General features: G+C 32.0%; 1 long non-coding RNA gene across 2 annotated transcripts; it reads right to left on the reverse strand.

Moving 5' to 3' along the window:
• Positions 1-233: 233 nt before the first annotated feature.
• On the reverse strand, positions 234-12174 carry LOC116107688. Of its 2 annotated transcripts, none has more exons than XR_004124513.1 (3): positions 11889-12174; positions 11576-11689; positions 234-279 (listed from the first exon to the last, which is right to left on the reverse strand). It is a non-coding gene; the product is annotated as an uncharacterized LOC116107688 (long non-coding RNA). The 2 variants fall into 2 exon arrangements; XR_004124514.1 differs by lacking the exon at positions 234-279 and adding an exon at positions 1138-1215.
• Positions 12175-24765: the final 12591 nt, after the last annotated feature.

Below are 24765 nucleotides of genomic sequence, written 5' to 3' on the forward strand. Positions count from 1 at the left end.
CCATTCCTCAAAAGCATTTCTACAACATGTTCAATGAAATGCCTTAAACAAACCCAAAGTATAAAACACAAAAATACACAATTTAGCATATAATCAGCACAACTAAATTTTTCTTTACTGTTACTGAGTTGGTTCGTTGTCTGGGATTCACCAGACACCTCTGTTTTGTTGACTTCGTCCTCCAAAGAATTTTCAGCTTTGCAGTGATTTATCGATCTCGACAATCCGCTGAGCATCAGTTTCTAAATTTCTAGATTTTTTCAGCGGCTTCATTTTCTCCTACAACCAGCAAGTTTTGGGTTTCCAAATTGAGATCAGAATACAATACAATTTGTATTATCATAATACTATGAGGGTATCAAAGCAATCACAATTCACAAACTCTCTATAAAAGCTGAGTGGTGTGTATTTTACATATGCTGTAGAGATTTTTGAGACTCTATGGGACCCTTCTTCTCTACTGCTTCCTCACAGAGCATTAACAAGTTCGGTTGTCATAAACATGTATATAATTTAACATATGAAGATGACTTTGCTAACTCTAGAGGGATTAATCTTAAAAATATGATTCATACCATTTTTACTATCTACTTTAATTCATCCTCTTGTTGAATAACCTTTCAATTCAAATTTGTTTAATTTTGTATTTATAAGTATTGACTTTAATTTATTGATTTATTATTTAAAAATGTTTAATAATTTATTAATTTTAAAAATGTCTATTTCTTCAACTACGTTAGATATAATCTCTTTAAATTAGTAATTTTATCAAAATTAGATACTCATTTCTTTTAAGCAACATTTAACCCATTGATTTATAATTGAGGTAAGGTAAAAATCTCATGCACCAATCTATATAAGTAAATTTAATTACATCATGAATAAAATCTTGTATATTAATTTTTTTTAAGCAAACCTCGACGGTATGAGGAAAATTTTATAATTGAAAAAAAAATGACACCTAGACAGAGGGGAATAATAGGTTACCTCTAAAATAAGACTAAATACAATAAAAGGAAAAAAAAAAAAAAAAAAAAAAAAAGATTGTGCATGAAACAAAGAATAAATATAAAGCTTTTACACACACCGTTAATGTTATAATATAGTATATACAAAAAATCTATGAATGATAAAATTCTTGCATTGACATCCAAATCTTTCAAAACAAGTAGTTAAGTCATCCTTCTTCTGCTTCATCATCATCTTCTTCTTCCTCTAGGAGCATTGGTTATGAATAAACTTGTAAAAGATGAAATATACAATAATGTATATCCAACAAACTCTTATAAAGCAATCAGCAATCATCAACACCTTAAGAGATCTAATTAAAACTCAATTATGGATTGTTATAGTTATAAAAAATCATTGCTTCTAATACTCCACATATCAGACAATTGAAATAAGTACTGCAGCTTCACTAGGAATGTCTTCCAGAAAAACACATGCACAACAGAAACAGAAACTTGTACTGATCACAGACCATTGTGTGCATGAATGCCCTACCAACCTTGACGGCATCAAAGACAAGAACAACATTGAGCATCAAATAGACGAAGTTTGGAAGAAACCTTCAATTCAAGGAAGAATCATTCCTCCCTTCTCTCTTTAGTATTGAACCCCAAAACCTACTCTACTCCTAAACAAAAAAATCAACAATATTCTGCCCCGATCTACACTCAAGTTGGTATAAAAATGCCAACTAAACTTAATTTGTAATAGTTCATGTAGCTTGAAAACCTCTCATAATCAACAAGCCATAATCCTGCATAACCTAAAAATCCACAAATATATAAGGTTTACAAATCCTAATCCAGTTATCCTCTTCGGTCCCCTTATCGCTATATGATATCACACCTTCAAGAAAGAAACTAGCATATAGCAGAATTTACACTACTGCATTGTGTTTTCAAGTTTATTCTCTAGCGATGTGTACTGACTAGAACTCCAAAGACGGAAGTAACTAGAGCTACGAACAAATTGCAAGTAAACAAAAAAGCAGACTTACATTTACAAGATAACTCTCATCTTTCCCAAAACAACAACAGGAAGCAACGCAAGTCTGAATGCCAAGTCGAAGTAGCAATAATTACCCACCAGAAAAGTCCTTATACACCAACTAATTAAAACAAAACATCTAAGAGTGAATTTCATTCACCATGAAAGAGAAGATATAAAAGAATTAAAAGAAGAATTAACATTTCAAAGAAGTTCCTATCTATACAATGTTTACATTTAAAGCGCTTTGTGACAATTATCCACTTCATGAAACACATTTACACACAAAATAAGCTAGAGAGAGCAAGCTTTACCAAGGGAAGCCAGAGAGACTATGATAAGCTTCTAGCACCGAAACAGAGTTTGAACAGGAAGAATCGACTCTTCACCACTGCCAATCACTCCGTCACAGAAGTTAACAATCTCCGCGGGATCGGCACGGAGTCAGTGAGCGTGTCGTCGTGCTACTAAAAACCGGGAGGCGTGGAAGAAAACGAGAAATCGCCGGCGAGTGCCAAGTAGGACTACTGACGGTTCTGGTGGTGGTAGTGTCGCGTGGAGAAGGATAGAACGGCGGCGCGTGAGTGTGAGAGCGAGTGAAGCGACGGTGGATAGTAAAAGCCTGGAAGTGCCATTAGAGCCTGACCCGGTTTGTTTTCACCCAAAAGTAAAAATAAAAAAATAGTTAGGAAAAGGAGAAATGTGGGGTGTAATAAAAAAAAAATTCTAAATAAAAATACTCCTGTTATCTCTAGGTTTTTGAATTTACTTTACACTTTTTTAATAAAAACTTTCACTCTAAATTACTATTTATAATATCAATATTGTACAAATACGGAAACTATTTTGAAAAATATAATGTACTTGAGGGAACAATAGAAAATTAGTTAGGTGAATGAATAAGTCCTAAAAAGTACCCTAAAATTCAAATAAGGTATAAATTAATTTTTTATGTGGAAGTATTTTACTGGTAATTAAATAGGAGCTTGTTTTGTAAAGAAGAGAAAATAAAAATAAAAAACAGTAAGCCAACAAAGTGAATATATACAAATCATATGAATAATGTATACTATTTTAAGCCTGAACATGTGGATTACAATCAAGGTTATATGTTTACATTTAAAAATAAAATCCTGAAAAATACAATCATGTAATTGACAAAAGCAGTTATAAATGCCCTTAATATCAATTTTGACTTTGAATTGAATTGTTCCAATATCTCTTAGAATGTATAGCTGAAATTTAGATGAACAAAACTGCAAGACAAAATAGCTGCCACTACACAACATCCATCTATCCAAGAAAAAATTACATGGGACAGTCTCACATATCATAAATTCGATTAATAATAAAAGAAGGAAACCTATTAGAGAAAAAACTCAAATCACTTTAACTATTTTGAATGTTACTCAAGATATCTGGTTCGTATTTTGAATGTTTCACAGACATCCCTATTTCACAAAGCATCAGCAACTATATATATAGTAGACCATTGAAGAAATTACATATATATATATTTACATGTTTCTTTTATTTACACTCCAATCTCTCTCACAGCAAGCACATCATCTTTCTTTGTCAGACTCAAGAGTAACCAAGGTAGGAAGGACATGAGCATAAGCAACTTTTGCATCAATATATATATATATGGTACCTGAATGAAGTCAAATAGTTTCAAAATTTTATATTAGTGGTAACTAGCAATGACATATGACCATAGTGTAAAGTCATTGAATTTAAAAAGTTCAGTTGTTCGTTTTGTACATAACAACGTCGGCAGTATGAATTTCAATAGATATTCTGATGAATTTCAATAAATTAAGCCATAGCAATAGATTTCATAACAACTGTTGCAACATACTAGGGTAGAATCAATCACAACAGAAGTTGATTCTAAAAGAGTTTATATATCTTCCTTGATTTGCTATGTTTAACTCTTTCTTGAATTTAGGACAGTAGAAACACTTGAGACTTGGACTGTGAAACTGATATGCTAGAATCTCAAATGTAGAATAACCTAAAATAGTGGTATCAACCATAGGTGTAGACAAAATTACCTTAATTCTGAGTAACAGCAAATGATCTCTGCTCTGTCAGTTAAGTGGAGAGTATAAAAATGTTATCTATCTGTTTTTTGAATAAGTAATAGAAAATTTATTCTATCATTTTTTTAATTTTAGTTTTTCTCTTTTTACAATAAAAACTTTCACTCTAAATTATTGTAATAATAGAAATTGAATATATATACAAAGCAAGGAACCAATCAGCAAGTAAATTATCACATTTCTTATTTTGATCATAATACCGAATAAATAATAAGATGATAACTATGATCATACCTTTTTCACTCTATGAACCCCCCTTATAAATTTATTATTTGGGAAATGTCTACTAATTTCAAATATAGAATATGAAAAATTATCATACATTTAATATAATGAGATTTATTATTTAAATGTATAATGTTTGTTTTTTTTAAAGAAAATAAACAATATTCACATAATAAATTGAGCTTATTATGTGAATATTAACAGCTGCAGTATCATAATTTTAATTACTAAAATATCCTTAAAATTTAATGAAAAGTTGAATCAGGTTGAAATCGCGATAGGAAAGTTGGGGAAAGGAGCCGTGGGCGTCATATAATATAACAACTTATAATATTAATTTAAGTAGATTGTTTTATTTATAATTTTTTCAACTAAACTAATGTTTAATGAAAATTTATGCAAATCAAATTTATCAGAGAGGCATATTCATTTATATAAAGAATAACTTTCGTTACCTGATCTTGGCTTTCTATGTTAAAATAATCATTAGATTTATAATACCATTTTCTGTTAAATTGACATGATGATACATAACAGATTCATATAAAAGTGGTATTGGTTGGAACTCTGGCAACTAGCCAGGCATAATGTTGAAAAGTTTATTCATTCATGCTCAACTCTTAAACACTTACTCTTTGTTAGCCATCCTTTCTCAACTGGCAACCATTCCAAACCTCATCCTTCCTTTGTAATCTAACCACAATCACTTTGTATTAATATATACTGTTCTCTACTTGAATTGAGTCATATTTATATACATTTAAATTCAAATAAAGTGCATCAATGAAGATCATCAATGCAAAATAGTAAAACTTTACAATATTAATTACACATGGTATGTAGCTCTTTCATCATTAACTACATACTTTTCTCTGAAATACTCTGAACGGTGGCATTCAGGTTTGCCTTTCCAAGTTCTCCATCCCATGTTCGCACTTTTGTTAAGCGTGGTGTCACTTGCTCTCCATAACCAAGGTCTTTATTTTTCCACACCACTTATCTCTACCTCTCCAATGCTGTGGTATTAAACATCAATAGATATAATCTAGAGCTAAACACAGTGAGACTAGTTTGATAACAAAGGTGCAAGTTGTACAAACTGAGGAACACACCTATTCTTTCTATTAATGACTTCTTTTCTCCTCTCATTTGTGACTATGTTCTCTATTGTTGAGCATATCCTTATTGTAAGATTTTGAGCTCAACCAGGCATCTGTACAATGGAAGGGTGTTAGGAGGATTTTTTTAATTAGGACACCACAATTATTGTTATAAAGTTAGGTTTTCCCCAAACTTTGGGGAGGTTTATGGTGTGGTCTGGAGGTTGGGTTGGATAGTGTCCAATGACAATCATTCACAACAGTTGGAATTAAAATAGATAACGCAATTCCCTCTAAATTGTAGAAAATCTGAGTTTGGGTGGCCATTCCAATGTATTTAGGAGATACTTTAGCTCATCACATGATGAATATTAGATACTTCAATTCATTGAACCCTCTTCAACTAGTTATGACTAATACTCTCTAATTAGCAATTTTCTCTAAACTAGATACTCGTTCTTTTGAGCAAACCGTTCTTCCCATCTAGGTATTTTTTGGAAATAGTTAGTTTTTGAGACATGCATATTTCTTGAGTATCTACTCTCTCCCAATAATCCTCTAGATACACTACACCTATTACTTAATTTAAATTTGGTCAGTTATTTTGAATACTCACCAATTTTGGTGGAGGTCAGGTTTTGAATAAAAGCTCTAAGGATCATCGGACAAGGCTTTCTAATTCACAAGATGGTATTCGCTTTATCAATTCTCACTTTCTTGATCCCATTGTTAAACTATTAAGTACAACTCCTTACTTTGTAAAGAGGGTAAACCCATGAGGTTTAGCGTTACACTTCCAAGAATCTGCAAATTCTAATAACCTTAGATTACTTATTGGCTAAAGGATACATGGATCTCTGATAGAATATGTGGAAAGGCTAAAATCTCTAGTTTACTTAGACTTCCACACTGTAGGTCCACCCAAATTGTCACCACGAAGATTTAGTGCGCTACCGTTGAAAGAAAATGCAAGTGATTCAGCAAATGCCAAGAGTTTATCCCAACTCAAATCAAACACCAAATCAATTTGTATGATATTACTGTTCTCTATTGAATTGAATGTCATATTTATATATTTAATCAAATAAAGTGCATCAATGAGAAATCACAATGCAAAATGGTAAAACTTTACAATATATTACAACATGTAATGTAGCTCTTTCATCATTAACTACATACCTGTTCATTGAAGTAACTTGCACTGTGCATTCAAGTTGCCATTCCAACGTTCTCCATCCCTTGACAACTTGTTAGCTTGGGTGTCACTTGCTCTCCATAACCAAAGGTCTTCATTTTCCACATCCCTATATCTCTACCTCCCAAGTGGGTATTCAATAGTATATGATCCAGAGCTAAAACAGTGAGGTTGTCAATAATAAGGTCCAAGTAGTACAAACTAGGAAACACTATCCTCTCTATTGATGCTTCTTTTTCTCCTTTCTCATTTGTGACTATTTCTTCTATTGTGAGCACCCATATTTGAAGACTTTGAGTCTCACCAGCATTTGACATGGAAGGGGGAAGAGGTTTTTTAATTTATACATCATTATTTAAAGTAGTCAGGTTTCCCAAACTTGGGAGGTTATGGTGTGGTCTAACTCCTCATCCAAAGTTCTTTCTTCTCAAAGATCTCCTCTAAATTATTGCAATACTTATATTTTCTTCCAAACAAATAGGCTTTGGAGTAGATTGGTAAAATTTAACTTTTGCATAACCTAAAGTTTTTAATTTACTAAATATGGCTGAGGTTCACATCTTCAACAAGTTGGGTAAATACATTCCAATTCCTCTAAATTGCTAAAAGTTAGTTTGGTCTCCTTCAATTATTTAATACTTTATCTTCATCACATGATTGAATAAGAACTTCAATTCATTGAACCCTTCTTCAACTAGGTTATGACTAATACTCTTAAATTACAATTTCTCTAAAATAGACGCTCAGTTCTTTTGAGCAAACTTTAACCCAGTCATATTTTTGAAATGTTGGTTGTGAGACAAGCATATTTCTTGAGTATCTACTCTCATCCAAATAACTCAAAATATTCACTAAACCTATTCTTAATTTAAAGTTGGATAGGTTATTTTGGAATACCAACAATTTGGTGAGAGGTCAAGTGTTGGAATATTAATCTCTAAATGAGTTAATGACAAGCTTGTAACTCACAAGATTGACATTGCTTTCAAATTTTCACTTTCATATTCCCATTGCCAAAATCTTTAATGTACAACTCTTCTAACTTTTTAAGAGAGGATTATACACCACGAGGTATTAGTGTTAACTCCAACAATTATTCAAATCTAATAACCTGAGATTACTTAATTGGCTAAAGGAATCAGGATCTTCTGAATAGAAGATCTGGAAAGGCTAAGAATCTCTAGTTTCTTAGACCTCCAATCATTGATAGGTCACCCAACTTGCAACCACTAACATAAATGTTTTAAGATTTGAAAGAAATGAAAGTGAATCAGGCAACGACAAGAGCTATCCACTCAAGTTTAAAACATTAAGATTTTCATTCCTTGAAAGAAATTCAGGAAAAAAAATCTCAAAATTGCCTTGCAACATCAAAACTGCCTTTGGGCATTCCACTCATTAGGTAGCTCATATTATTTACACTAGATCATGTGAAATCTTCATAAATTGTCCACTCTCGTAGACCAATGCCAGCTTTACCAATTGGTGGTTGTATTTGGAGCTATGTTAATGCGAAATCCGCACTACATCATCTTTAACATACTCTTCACCATCATCAATTAAGAAAGAAGAAGTGATGGTACTTACAATAGCATGAACTCTACCTCTGACATCTTCTATTGTCTCATCAACATCTTTAAACCACCTCTGACCAATCGCGTATCTCACTAAAACTCAATTGGAATTTTAATCCTCTGGAAATAAGCTACAAGTAAGAAAGGATTTGACTCCACTTTTCTAGATATGCAAGCTCAGTCCAAAGATAAATAAGTCCCCCCACCCTGGATGTCAGATGGGTTGGACTTTTGAAGTTGTCGTGCCGCGTTCTCCACACATGCTTGTTCTTGCCCTTTAAAGCTCCTGCTATTTCACAATTGCAAGTGGCAAGCCACCACATTTACAGCTATCTCTCTTGCAAAAGAGTTATGTCAGAAGTTTCGACATTTGAGCCAATCTCGCTGAAGTGCCCAAGATTCTTGTTTTGATAAATTTCAACTGTAAATACTTGACACTCCATTTGATTACTACAGTTTTGCTTCGAAGGTGATTAAAATTTTACAACCTCTATGGTCACCCCAAAGAATACCAATCTCATCCATTGATTCTTTCCCAAACGTCATCCACACGACAAGAATCCGCTCTCTTTCCTTGCTTACTCTCCCACAAGAATCATACATCTTCTCTTCTTTTACTTGTTTGCTGATCTCTTTGACCGATGTGGTCTTACCCACGCCCCCCATTCCACATATTCCATTATGCTAACATTATGATCATCATTAGCACCTTCACAATTTGCTTCTTGTTGAATTTCTAGATTCAAAGTGCCGAAGAAAAAACTTGATGATGGATATAATTCCAGACGGAGGACAGACAAGACACCTCTCAACTTTCCCACTTCTTGGAGCTGATCAGAAATCACCAGGTATGTTCTTTGCCTCCTTACTGAATGCGATAACGTTGTTTGAGATTAACACACCACCCTTTGAGGCACCTCTTGTTGGCTTTGTCTCATCTTCAAAAACTTTTCAGCTTTTGCGAAATATTTCCTCTCTGCTATCCAGCTTTGAACATCAGGAAAATGTTTTCTCCATTGCTTTTAGCAGATTCTATTTTCTTCTCACCTGTTCTCTGCTATCTTCCACTTCTTAGCTCTTTTTCAAGTTTTCACATTGTCGTTGTAATGAACAAGTAACCAGTTGACACCAGGGCTGTCAAACAGACTTCCGACCTCCAGCAATATGGAGAAACAATTTTCTCTGCCAATCTTATAAGAAGAATTCTATGGAGTATTCTTTGAAGGTGAGAGAAGGATAAAGAAGGATTTGAAGAAAGGTTTAGGGAAAATTTAGTGGCTTAGTTTGCAACAAAGAGGAGGACACAAACACAATCATGAAGAAATTAATTAAAGAATGAATGATTGAGTGTTTGAAATGTAAGAACAAACGGAAAGAAGTGAAATATTCAAGGCTAAAGAGAATTCTATTTTGGTGATTAAGGTGAAAGAAGGATAAATATAAGAGTATTAGGAGAGTTTGTGAGCTAGTTTGAACAAAGAGACAAATGCAATTGAGAAAGTAATGAAATAAAAAGCACAAATTAGGGAGGAGGAGTATATAAAGAATAAGAAAAGAGAAAGTTTGGCAAGAAAAGGATTTACTGAAGAAGGAAAGCATGTAATTCATCTTCTGCCTTTGCTGTCAAGCCTGCTTGGTTTCATCCTTATAATTACAACATATTTCTTTCTTACTTTTATAACATCTGTAATGTTTAAATCTACAATTATTATTCAAACTAATGTAGATTATCTCAAGAGAATGTTTTTCGGAAGAGAAATAATTACTATATAGCAGGAAGAATACAATCTGGTGTATAAAAGCAACAATCAAATTTACGTATAAAAATCATATAAGATGGCAAGATATATATTTAAAATCTCCTTCATTCTTAACTCTTGTGTTAAACTACTTTGATAATATATTGTTTGCGTCATGAATGATAAAAGAAAGAAAGAAAAGCACAAAAAGAAGGAATATTATGAAATAAGAAAGAGAAAGGTTGCAGCATAAACAAAGAAAATTAAATGGTGTGAAGAAGGAGTATGTATGCATCTTTGAGTGAAGAAGGAAGGTTATAGATTTCAGGAAGGTATTTAGGAGGACGCACCAGAAAGAAAAGAGAAAAGTTTGAGCAAAGAAATGTGATTTATATGAAGAGGAAAGCATGTAATTCATCCTGAAATTTTTTGAATGATCATCCTCTGCCTTTGCTGCCAAGGCTGCTTGGTTACAACATCATTCTTTACTTTAATACATGTTAATGCGTCAAAATCTATAGCATGTCCAGGTTCTTGGTTCCATCAACAATGTTTAAGTTTATTGGATGTGTCTATCAATATGTATCGATTGTGTGTAATATTTTGCTTCTGTACATATTATTTGCTCTTCTTAGGCAAGAATATTTCTACATAATTTAACTATAATAATATATCTCATTTGATTTGAATACATGAGAGATTCATATAACACAGTAGCATGTTATAAAAGAAAAGCAGTCTTGGGAGGGAAGGCGAAGGATGAATCATTCATTTCCAAGATGCATTATGTAATATAGACCTTCCTTCTCATACCATTTGCTTTTCTTGCTTATGCTGCAACCTTTCTCTTTTTCTTTCATAATAAATTTCTTTCTTCTTTTTAGGCGATTCTTTCTTTACTTTCATTATTTCAAACACAATAAATATTATCAGATAGTTTAACAACGAGTTAAATGAATAGTGCCATTCGAGGATTAACTCTGTCCAATGGTGTAAAAGAAGGATATAATGCATCTTTGAGTTGGTGTGTGTTGTAAATGATAACACATAAAAAGAAAAGAAATTTGAATAAAGAAGAAGCAGGTAATGATGTTAATTGATTCCATCCTTAATTGGCCTTTGCTCTCAAGGTTGTGGTTCCATCCTTGTTACAAGATCATTCTTTTCTTTAAATAATGTTATGAGTTAGAATCTGTAAGAAAGAGATTTATGGAAATATTTTAGAATGTTTGTCTCCCTTAAAAAAAGTATAAAAACAGAAGGAATATATAAGCAAATAAAGTGATGTTGAAGAAGTAAGGTATGAAATTGATATTAAAATAATGTTTCAATCCTTATTACATGCTCACCTTTTCTTTCAACAAATTAATGTTGTAAGTATGAATTGAATATTCTGCATAAGAAAGAAATCTAGAAATTTCTTGTCTTCTGCAAGAAAAATGAATATGCTTCATTAGGCAAGATAACTTGTGAAGCTATATCAAAGCAATCCATGAATGAATGATTTCATTCTTTTCTTTTATAACATGATCAGAGGCTCAATCTGTGAAGTATTCAGAATCAAATATTCTTGTCTTCAGCAGAGAAAATCACTGTATAGAGCTACGAACAAATTGCAAGTAAAACAAAAAAGCAGACTTACATTTACAAGATAACTCTCCTATCTTTCCCAAAACAACAACAGGAAGCAACGCAAGTCTGAATGCCAAAGTCGAAGTAGCAATAATTACCCACCAGAAAAGTCCTTATACACCAACTAATTAAAACAAAACATCTCAAGAGTGAATTTCATTCACCATGAAAGAGAAGATATAAAAGAATTTAAAAGAAGAAATTAACATTTCAAAGAAGTTCCTATCTATAACAATGTTTACAATTTTAAAGCGCTTTGTGACAATTATCCACTTCATGAAACACATTTACACGCAAAATAAGCTAGAGAGAGCAAGCTTTACCAAGGGAAGCCAGAGAGACTATGATAAGCTTCTAGCACCGAAATCAGAGTTTGAACAGGAAGAATCGACTCTTCACCACTGCCAATCACTCCGTCACAGAAGTTAACAATCTCCGCCGGGATCGGCACGGAGTCAGTGAGCGTGTCGTCGTCTACTAAAACCGGAGTGGAAGAAACGAGAAATCGCCGGCGAGTGCCGAAGTAGGACGACTCTGACGGTTCTGGTGGCGGTAGTGTCGCGTGGAGAAGGTGATAGAACGGCGGCGCATGAGATAGAGAGCGAGTGAAGCGACGGTGTGATAGTAAAAGCCTGGAAGTTGCCATTAGAGCCTGACCGGGTTTTATCTACCCAAAAGTAAAAAAAATAGTTGGGAAAAAAAGAAATGTGGCCCTATATAATGTAATAAAAAAAATTCTAAATAAAAATACACCTTTGTTGTATCGGCGTTTGGTTGACGATAATGTCAAATTATTAAGAAAATGTTATCTTATATTATTTGATTACCACGTTTGATTATCAAGTAATATTGATTAAAAGCGTTTGATTGGCGGTAATGTCAAATTATTGAGAAAATGTTATCTTATATTACTTGATTACCACATTTGATTGTCAAATAATATTGATTACCAAATTTAATTGTCAAGTAATATAAGATTCAGTAATCTTCAAATACCAATAGTAGTTACTATTAGTAATATTGGAGGTAATCTGATTACCTCTATTTTCATTTTCTTAGGTATTCTAAGATTACCAGAGTTATCTTTTTTTGTTACAATTTTATCTCTTATTAATGAACATTTTGGACAATAATGCCCTCATTTAAAATAAATTATTGTTCATATTTTAAGTTTAAACATATAAAATTAAATTTATAATCTTATATATACATTCCTTAGTATTGGCAGTGTTTTTAGTCCTATCAATTTTAAAGTGCTATTTTTTATTTTTCAAGAAAGAAATTAATGATTTAAAATTTTATGGAGTGTTCAGCAAATCTCAATCTATCACTTAAAAATTTAAAAAAATAAAAGAAATAATTTTTTTTTTTAATTTAAGAGATTCTAATTTCAATTTTTAGAATTGTACAGGGTTAACTTGTCTCAGTAAAAATATTTTGAAAAATGATTATGTACTTTAGGAAATAAAAATTAATTATGTGAATGATAATTACTAAAATACCCTAAAATTCAATCTAAGGTATAAATTAATTTTTTATGTGAATATTTTAATTGGTAATTAAATATTAGCTTTGTTTTAAAAAATAGAAAATAGAAAATAAAAACAGTATCCAACAAAGTTGAATATATACAAAATCATATGAACAATCAAACAAATCAAATTATCACAATTTCTTGTGTTGTCAATAATACTCAATAAATAATATATAATACACCATAATTCATACCATTTTTAGTTTCTACTTTAATCTGATCCTTCTGCTTGGTCCCCCTACTAAAACAATAAACTTATTAATAATAGACACCCCCTTGAAATTTATTAATTAAAATGTATAATTTTAAATATACAATACGAAAAATTATCACACTTAATATAACAAGATTTATTATTTGAAATGTATAATTAGTTTTGAAAAAAAGAGAGAGAGAGAGAGAGAGAGAGAGAGAGAGAGAAATGAAAAAGATATTCACATAATAAATTGAACTTATTATAATTTTATTAATAAAAGAAACAAAATTATTTTTTAGAATTAAGAGATTTAAGAAAATAAAAGCACCTAAATAATGTATATCTAAGAATTTAACTATAATTAAAATTGTAAACTTAAAAAAAAATTGTTTATTCCCTAGATTTTCACTCCGGCTGTACAATTGAATAAATGCTAAATAAATGGAAATGACAAATTAATCTAACCAGAAAAAGGTAATGCAAATCAATTTGTATGTAAACGGTTATTCTATTGAATTGAATGCCATATTTATATATATTTAATTGAAATAAAATAAAATGAGTTATAAAGATAAATTTATATATATATATTGAAAAAGAAAAGAAATGAAAACAATATTCACATAATAAATTGAATTTATTATAATTTTATTAAGAAAAGAAACTAAATTATTTATTATTGTGTTTAAAAACAATCACAAACTAGAAAGAAAAAGAAAGCTGTGAAAGAAGAATAATGAACTACAAAATGAAGATTTTAACAAATAAATGGGGCTATATTATGTTATGTTATGTTATGGTGGTTGTTTGAATAAGTAACTTTAATTATTGGGGAACTCAAGTGCATGAATGTCATATTTACGATTACTCTATTGATTTGAATGTCATATTTATATACATTTAATTCAAATAAGTGTATCAACGAATAACGGTAAATGATCTCTGCTCTGTTAACAACCTACTTGTTAGATCTCTCAAATAGGTTTCTGACCTAAAATAGAATGAAGTTATAACAATAAAGTTAATGTATTGGCACCTATTATACTGCCTCTAGGAATTACAACAAGAAGTGGCTATTACAAGACAAAAGAAACCTAGAAAGTCAAAACAACCCTTACCCTTATTTAAATGTTCCAGAATTGAATTTCGATAATTGGGGTCTATGTCATATGCATCTCTCATACAATTTGTATCATGAAAATTATGTAAGAATTACCTCCTCTGTAAATTTGAAGGGGCTCAATAAGTAAGATGTGAGTCAATCCTTCTTGCATTAAACAATAGCAAAGATCAGCACTGGCAGCAAGATCTGAAATTCAAAATACAAAGAGCAGAGATACAGTCAGAGATGAAAAATCCTTTAGTAATACGAATCAACACATGTTTTGCCAATCAAATGAATAATTAGGGAAAAAAGAAACAATTTAACTCGTCGAATTTCTTGGATTAAAACACAGTTACAGTATATACGCAAGGTGACACTAGCAAAAATCAACAAAGGATTTCTTCAAAAGAGCAATCATCCAATTCTGCTTGGAAAATCAACATAAAAGATAGATAACTAATTTGTAATGCCTACAGTTTGAATTTTGTAAATGTAAATGTAAGATTGCATTATGTAAATGAAAGCAATAAACAAATAAGTATATCATGAAAGAAAAGAAGTTAAGCAAATGTAAGAATTGGAGCAATAATTTTAAGGATAAGTAAATGACCAAGGTAATACCTATGCTTCAACCCTCATCAGAATAAGCGTGCATATGGCTACACAAACAGAAACTAATTAAATGGGGTCTGATGGGGATTCTATTCGGAAGAGTAGTAGGATTAGGACTCCTAATCCTAAATATCAGGAATAGCTCTAGTGGTAGGATAAGAATAAGGGATAGTATGAAGAGTTGTTTATCCTTATGTTATTTGCATGTTAGCTTTCTGTATCTGAATTGTAGGAATGATACCAGGTTGTAGAGGTGAGCCTATTTAAGAGAGTCTTTGCGTTAGAAAGATTATGAGTATTTGATTAACCATTGCGTGAACGGTGGTTCCTACCTAAAGTGGAGTATCAATATTATTATCATCTTGCCGTTCATATTTACGTTCATCCAAAGTCTCTAGTTCCATCACAATAACGTATCAGGGTCTTGCTCAGGCATTGCAACACCAGAAAGATGAACTAAATAGGCTTATCAATCCGATTAGTACTATAAATAAATTCAAATAGTTGGAAATCATCTCATGCTAGGTTGTAACTGTCATTGTTTGCGAGCAAACCAATCAGGTCCAAGTAGTACTTGTTTTACGCTTCTTTTAACAATTGTCAACAAACACACCACATGTAAGAAAACCATTCCTCACAAGCATTTCATCAAACATGTGCTGAAACCATTCCTCAAAAGCATTCCATCAAACATGTTCTATAATGCCTTAAACAACCCAGAAAGTGTAAACACACAAAAACTACACAATTTTAGCATATAATCAGCACAACATAAATGCTATTCTTTACCTGTTTACTAAGTTGGTTACGTTGTCTGGGATTCACTGAGACGCCTCTTTGTTGCTTTGACTTCATCCTCCAGAATTTTCAGCTTCTGCAGTGATTTATCGATCTCTGACATCCAGTTCTGAGCATCAGTTTCTATAATTTCTAGATTCTTTTCAACGGCTTCCTTTTCTTTTACAACCAGCAAGTTTGGGTTTCCAAATTGAGATCAGAAAATACTATACAATCTTGTATTATCATAATTACTATGCAGGGTATCAAAAGCAATAACAATTCACAAACTCTCAAAAAAAGCTGATGTGGTGCGTACTTTTGAGACTGTTTTGGGACCCTTCTTCTTCTTCTTCTTCTCTTCTTCTTCCTATACAGAGCATAAACAGATTCTGGTTGTCAGTAAACATGTATATAATTCAACATATGGATGAGTCTGCAAACTCTAGAGGGATTGAATCTTGCTAAATATGATTCATACCATTTTTACCGTCTACTTTCAATTCATCCTCTTGTTGAATAACCTTTCAACTCAAAATTTGTTTAATTTTTGTATTATATATTCACTTTAATTTAATTCATTTATTATTAAAAATGTTTTAATATTATTAACTTTTAAAAATGTCTATTTCTTCAACTACATTATGACTAATATCTTTTAAATTAGTAATTTATCGAAAATTAGATACTCAGCAAACATTTACCCATCTATATTTTTATAATCTTAAGTCCACCCTCTCTATTAATCACCGTTTGATTCCATGTAGGATTTCACGTAGGATGCCACATAGGATCTTAAGAGCTCTATTAATATATGTTGTCGTGTAGGATTTCAATTGCAACTTTAAAATTATTTTTTATTAGTATTAATAGCACATATGGACATCCAATAATCTAATTAAAATATTTATAGATTCATGTAATCTTTTCATATTCACCTAAATATTTAGGACAATTAAATAGTGGCATCCCAAGTCTCAAGAAAACTTATATTTATTGTAGAGATTAAATGGGAATGGTTGAGTTGTGAATTCTTGAGACCTTTTTTAAAATTTTTCGATTTTACGAATACCCTTTTCGGATTCTTTGTCGACTTTGTTTGTAAGGCAGTTAGTAACATCAGTACCGTCAATTTGTTGTTCATTCCAAACGATGCAATGCCAGTATTCAAGCTATTAATAGGTGGCCTATTTCAGAGCAAAATTTTTAACTTCCAGCAGGCCATCCAAGGTAATGTTAAACTCCTTTTTTTTCATTGAAAGTTGTTTTAACCATTACTAATCACTTAAGATTGTGTATTGCAAGCGTAAGGGGAGGGAACTTAGAAATTTACTTTAATGATGAGGGCGTGAAAAGAATGTACCATTGGTTAAGATGTATGGGATTACATCAACTAAAGATGCTCATGGCAGCAGAAGCTGGTGCTAATTTATTGGAATGATTATTTGGCCAAGCTCCAGCGTTCGGTTTTGCTTGCAGTTGCTAAAGAGATTTCAAAATTTTCGAGAGAATATGGGAGCAGCACCTGTTGGGGTGTTTGTGGATGGTGATGCAGAGACGATGTTAAGAGCTGCTAACGGGCGAAGCTTGAGTTTATGCAGGTATTTAGGTATTCTGATATTGAATTCCTTGAAACTTCTGATGGAAATTGACCAGATAACCATCCTTTATCCAATAATACTTTTTTCTATGCTAAGCTGCTGCTGAATTGAATGCTGCTAAATGAATTGCTAAGGCTATTATTGTTTTTTCTATGCTAAACTGTTGTTGAATTGAATTGCTGAGGTTAATATTGATTTCCATGCTGAGCTGTTGTTGATTTGAATGATTGAGGTTATTGTAGAGATTCTCTGCTGAGTGTTTATGGGCAGAGGTTTATGCTGCTGAGGAAGAGGTGTTTGTGGATGATGAGCAGAGAAGATACTAAGAGCTGATGACTGGGCAAAGCTTGAGTAGTGCAGTATGTATGTCTTTGTGATAGCCATCCTTTACCCATAATACTTTTTCTATGCCAAGCTGCTGCTGAATTGAATTGTGAGGATAATATTGTTTTTCTATGTTAAACTGCTATTGATTTGAATGACTGAGGTTACTATTGAGATGCTCTCCTGGGTGTTTGTGGCAGAGTGTTTATGCTGTTGAGGAAGAGTTGTTGCCAATTGCCAGATTTTTTCTGCTGAATGTTGCTGCCAGTGACAGATTGTTCTGCTGAAGAGTTGTTGCCAGGTGTGATAAGAACGGCGATGGGTTGCTATTAGAGGAGGGGGTACAGGAGGTGAGGACTCGATATACGTGTATGCGTAACTAATGCATTGTCCTTAATTTATTTCTCAATTATCGGTGCTATTACAATTTAAAATTTCTCATATTTTATGAATAAAGGTCTAGTCTTGAACCCCTCTCAAATAGCCTCAAATCTTAAAGATAACGCTGCAGCGTACATAGCTTAATCATGGAAAAGCTAGACCCTGACCATAAGGGATATATAGAACTAGCATTTTGAAATTAATAAGTTCACACTATTATATATATATTGCTTTCTAACATATTTATTTTCACAATTTGTTTTACTTTTAATTGAACAGACAGAGAAGTTTGATTGCGTGGGAGGGTCTTCCAGATCATGATGCTTCATGGGAACCTTTGGAGTTAATAGCACAGCAAATTCCAGACTTTCCGTTGAGACAGGTGAAATTGCTGGAGGGGAGTATTGATAAGCATCTTGTATTAAAGGTTTATTCAAAAAGAGATAAGGGAAGTTAGGTAGTGGACAAGGCTGTTAGGAATTGATCATATGGGATTATCCTATTAATGATAATTAGCAGTATTATACTGTAAATGTCCTCAGACTATAATCTGGGGAGTTCTTTATTTGGCTTTAATTAGTTTCATTTTGAAACAAATTAGCCTTACGCACAACAAACATGCTGTTTCATGATTAGGTATGAAACTCAATTACTCATCAACACCATAAAAAGAGAAGTCTAAACAATTGAAACATCCAATGATTCAAACATACATGATGTCAACACCAAAGTCATAAGGAACCCGTGCGTCTTTCATCTAGTTGATTATAATTGGAGTAACGTTAAAAATCTCATGCACCAATCTATATAAGTAAATTTCAATTATATCATAAATAAAATCTTATACTATTAATTTTTTTTAAGCAAACCTCGACGGTACGAGGGAAATTTTATTAATTGAAAAAATAAATGACATCTAGACAGAGGGGGACGTAATGAACCTTACCTCTCAAATAATACTAAAAATACAAAAAGGAAAAAACAGAAAAGAAAAATGATTATGCATGAATTACAAAGAATAAATATAAAGCTTTACGCACACCTTAATTTTTATACAAACAATCATATGAATGATAGAGCAAATCAATTACTAAAATTCTCACATCGACATTCAATATCTTTCAAAACAAGTAGTTTATTCCCTTCATCATCATATCATCATCATCTTCTTCTCTTCTTCTTCTTCTTCCTCTACAGAGCATGGTATGAATAAACATGTAAAGAATAATATATAACAGCATATGTATGACTATGCTAACTGTATATCCAACAAACACTTAATAAAGCAATCAGCAATCATCAACAACTCTGAGAGATCTAATTAGGCTCAATTATGGATTGTTATAGTTTATAAAGTAATCAATTACTTCTAATACTAAAATTAAAAGTGTTTATCAAAATATTTTGAAAAGTGACTATGTCTTTTAGGAAGGATTTTCGAATAAAAAATTAATTACATAAATAATAATTACTAAAATGCCCCAAAAATCAATCTAAGGTATAGACTAATTTTTATGCGCATAATTATTTAATTTAGTTGATAATTAACTATTAGATTATTTAAATAAAAAATAAAAACTCTATCCAACAAGATTGAATTTTTCCCTATCTCCATAGCAAAACACCACTTTCACTACTCATTATGCTAACACCGTTTGACTATCACAGAGGTACCATTAAGTTAGCGGATGAGCTACCCATAAGGACGAGGAACAATCCCCACTAGCAACCATCTATTGATCCATCAATTTATTTTATTTTTCTTTTTGTATCTGTTTGTTAGTATGAATATTACACAATCAATGATAATCAAGAAAATCAATTATCACATTTCTGTGTTGTCAATAATATTGAATAAATAATATGATAAAACAAGATTCATACCATCTTTTTACTGCTTGCTTGATTTGCCTTAAAACAATAAGCTTATTAATAATAGACACCCTTGAACTTTATTATTTAAAATGAGAATATGAAAAGTTATCACACAATTATATATATAGAAGAGAAAGAAAAACATATTCACATAATAAAATAACCTTACTATAATTTTATTAAGATACAAAATTATTTATTGGTTTTGTGTATTGAATTTGATGAGGCAGATTTTTGTTTATTGGTTATGTAAAGAGAAAGAAGCTATACTATTGTGTTTAAAAACAATCACAAACTACAAACAAAAAGAAAAAGGAAGTTGAGAAAGAACAATAACAAACTACAAAGAGAAGATTTAAAAAAATAAATGGTACTTTAGGAAGATTTTCAAATAAAAAATTAATTATGTAATGATAGTTACTAAAATACCCTAAAATTCAATAAGGTATAAACTAATTTTTTTATGTGAATATTTAATTGATAACTAAATATTAACTTGGTTTTAAAAAACAAAAATGAGAACAGTATCCAACAAGATTGAATATATAACAATCATAGGAACAATTAAGCAAATTTCTTGTGTTATTCAATAATACTAATAATAATATGATAAATCACGATTCATACCTTTTTCACTCTCTACTTTGAATTAATTCTTCTGTCTCATTCACCTACAAAAGCAATTAGTTTATTAAATAAATAACATTTGAACTTTATTATTTAAATAGATAATTTCAATATAGAATATAAAAAATTGTCACCATAATATAATAAGATTTATATTAATATATATATTGAAAAAAAATGAAAACAATATTCCATAATAAATTGAACTTATTATAATTTTTTAAGAAAAGAAACAAAATTATTTATTAGGATTAAGAGATTTAAAAAAAAATAATGAAATCACTTATTTGAAAAATTAATTATAAAACAGTCAATTTAGTGTGACTTGTATGAGGCAAATGTTAGTTTAATTGGTTGTGTAAACTAGCAGCTATAAGTATTGTGTTTAAAAACAATCACAAACTAGAAACATAAAGAAACCTGAGAAAGAACATCACATCCCCCTGTTTGTGAAAAAGATTGCATATAAAAGTCAAAACATAACCAATCGGCCAGTGTTAGCTTTTAATATGCTAGGCATGAATGTTGATAGCTTATTCATTGTATCTCAAATCTTAAAACAATGGGATAGGTTACTCTATTGAATTTAATGTCATATTTATAATATATTCAAATAAAGTGCATCAATGAGAAGATCATCAATGCAAAATGGTAAACTTTCAAATTAATTACAGCATGTAATGTAGCTCTTCATCATTACTACATACCTGTCATTGAAGTAATCTTGCACTGTGGCATTCAAGTTGCCATTCCAACGTTCTTCATACCCCTCGACAAACACTTTGTTAAGCTTGGGTGTCACTTGCTCTCCATAACCAAAGGTCTTCATTTTTCCACATCCCCATATCTCTATCCTCTCCAATGTTGGGTATTCAATGTATATGATCCAGAGCTAAAACAAGTGAGGTTGTCCAAATAAAAGGTCCAAGTAGTACAAACTAGGAAACATTATCCTCTCTATTGCTCTTCTTTTTCTCCTTTCTGATTTGTGACTATTTCTTCTATTGTTGAGCATCCCCATATTTGAAGACTTTTGAGCTTCACCAGGCATTTGACAATGGAAGGGGTGAAGAGGTTTTTTAATTTATCACAATCATTTATTGTATAGTAGTCAGGTTTCCCAAACTTGGGGAGGTTATGGTGTGGTCTAACTCCTCATCCAAGTTTCTTTCTTCTCAAAGATCTCCTCTAAATTATTGCAATACCTTATATCTATTCTTCCAAACAAATAAGGCTTTGGAGTAGAGTTGGTGAAAATAGTTTTATCAACTTATTGCATAACCAAAGTTTTACTCTCTTCAAGCTACAAAACTTATGGATTGATGGTCACCATTCCATATATGTGACAACTCGGGCAATTCTTCCAATTCTAGAAGCTCTAACGATGATAGTAACTTGGTTTCTCCCTCTGCAATCTTAATATCTTTACAATCAAATATATACGCCAATGATTCACAAGATGCGATTAAAAGACACTTCAATTCATTGAACCCTTCTTCAACTAGGTTATGACTAATACTCTTTAAATTAACAATATTCTCTAAAAGTAGACGCTCATTCTTTGAGCAAACCTTTAACCCAGTCATATATTTTTGAAATTGTGGTTTGAGACAAGCATATTTCTTGAGTATCTACTCTCATCCATGAAGCATCAAATATTCACATAACCTATTCTTAATTTAAAGTTGGATAGGTTATTTTGAATACCAACAATTTTGGTGAGAGGTCAAGGTTTGAATATTAATCTCTAAATGAGTTAATCGAGACAAAGCTTGTAACTTAACAAGATTGACATTGCTTTTCGAATTTTCACTTTCATATTCCCATTGCCAAAATCTATTAATGTACAACTCTTCTAACTTTTTAGAGAGGATATTACACCACGAGGTATTAGTGTTACTCCAACAATTATTCAAATCTAATAACCTGAGATTACTTAATTGGCTAAAGGAATCAGGGATCTCTTGAATAGAGACTGGAAAGGCTAAGAATCTCTAGTTTACTTAGACCTCTAATCATTGATAGGTCACCCAACTTGCAACCACTAACATAAATGTTTTAAGATTTGAAAGAAATAAAGTGAATCAGGCACGACAAGAGCGTGAATCCACTCAAGTTTAAAACATTAAGATTTTTCATTCCTTGAAAGAATCTCAGGAAAAAAAATCTCAAATTGCCTTGCAACATCAAACTTGCAACTTTGGGCATTCCAACGCATTAGGTAGCTCCATAGTATTATTTGACATCATGAGATGCATGTGAAATCTTCGCATGTATCTCTATTTGTCCACTCTCGTAGACCAATGCCAGCTTTACCAAGAATTGGTATTGTATTTAGGAGCTATGTTTAATGCGAATCTCGCCCTACATCATGCATTTTAACATCTCTCTCACCATCATCAATTAAGAGAAAGTAGAAGTGATGGTACTTACAATAGCATGAACTTTCTCTCGACATCTTCTATTGCCTCATCAACGTCTTTAAACCACCTCTGACCAATTGCGTATCTCACTAAAACTTCTATTGGAATTTTGTAATCCTCTGGAAATAAGCTACAAAGTAAGAAAGCGATTTTGACTCCTTTTCGTAGATGATTCAAGCTCAGTTCCAAGGACGAAATAAGATCTCCACTCCTTGGATGTTAGATGGGTTGGACTTTTGAAGTTGTCGTGCTGCGTTGCTCCACACATGCTTGTTCTCCCCTTTAAAGCTCCTGCTATTGTTACAATTGCAAGTGGCAAGCCACCACATTTGGCAGCTATCACTCTTGCAATAGAGTTTATGTCAGAATTTTCACATTCGAGTCGACAATCTTGCTGAAAAGTGCCCAAGATTCTTGTTTTGATAATGTTTCAACTGTATATACCCTGACACTCCATTGATTACATACAGTTTTACTTCGAGAGGTGATTAAATTTTACAATCTCGGTGTCACTCCCAAAAGGATACCAATCTCATCCAATTTGATTCTTTCCCAAACGTCATCTAAAATAATGAGGATTCTCTCTGCTTCTTGATTTATCCCATAGGAAACTTGCTCTTGCTTTTTCAGAATTAGCCGGACAGAAGTTCGTTGCCCTAACCACGTCAGCAATATCGCCTTGAATCTTCATAATACTAGGGGTTTGAGAGACAACCGCCATCACTACAGCACCATACATCTTAGCTTCTTTTACATGTTGGCTGATTTCTTTAACTAGTGTGGTTTTACCCCACCCCCCATTCCACTATTCCATTAGGCTAACATTATGATCATCAATTAACGCCTTCATAACTTTCCTCTTGATCGAATTTCTAGATTCGAAAGGGCCAGAATAAAATACTTTAGATGACGATATAATTCCAGATGGAGGACAGGACAAGACAGCTCTCAAAGTTTCCACTTCCTGAGGTAATCAAAAATCACCGAGTGCTTCTTGCCTCCTTACTGAATTGATAACGTTGTTTGACATTAGCACCACCCTTTGAGGCACCTCTTCTTGGCTTTGTCTTCCTCTTCAAAAAACTTTTGAGCTCTGTGGAAATATTAACTTCAACTATCCAACTTTAACATTAGCGAAGATGATTTCTCCATTTCTTAGCAAATCGATTTTCTTTGCACCATGTCTTGCCATCTGCCAGCTTCTTAGATTGCTTTTTCAAGTTTTCAACATTGTTGTTGTAATTAAACAATAACCAAGTTGATCACCAGCAGCTGCGAACCAGCACTTTCCAACCTCCACAGTACTTGAAGAAAGAAATTCATGGCTTTTTTTTTTTTTTTTTGTTGCTACTAAGTACTCTTGAAGGTGAGAGAAGGATAAAGAAAGGATTTGAAGAAAAGGTTTGGAGAAATTTAGTGGCTTAGTTTGCAACAAAGAGGAGGACACAAACACAATCATGAAGAAATTAATTAAAGAATGATGATTGAGTGTTGTGAAATGATAAGAACAACGAAAAAGGTGAAACGTTCAAGCAGGCGAAAAGAGAGAATTCATTTGAGTGATTGAAGGTGAGAAGGACAAAAGAAAGGATTTGAAGGAAAGGTTTAAGAGAAATTTAGTGGCTAGTTTGCAACAAGAGGAGGACACAACACAATCGGATGAGAAATTAATTAAAGAATGAATAATTGAATGTTGTGAAATGATGAACACGGAAAGAGAAGAATGATTTCAAGCAAGTGAAAGA

This window comes from Pistacia vera, unplaced genomic scaffold (assembly GCF_008641045.1).
Source record: "Pistacia vera cultivar Batoury unplaced genomic scaffold, PisVer_v2 Contig545, whole genome shotgun sequence".
In the NCBI taxonomy this organism is placed as follows: domain Eukaryota; kingdom Viridiplantae; phylum Streptophyta; class Magnoliopsida; order Sapindales; family Anacardiaceae; genus Pistacia; species Pistacia vera.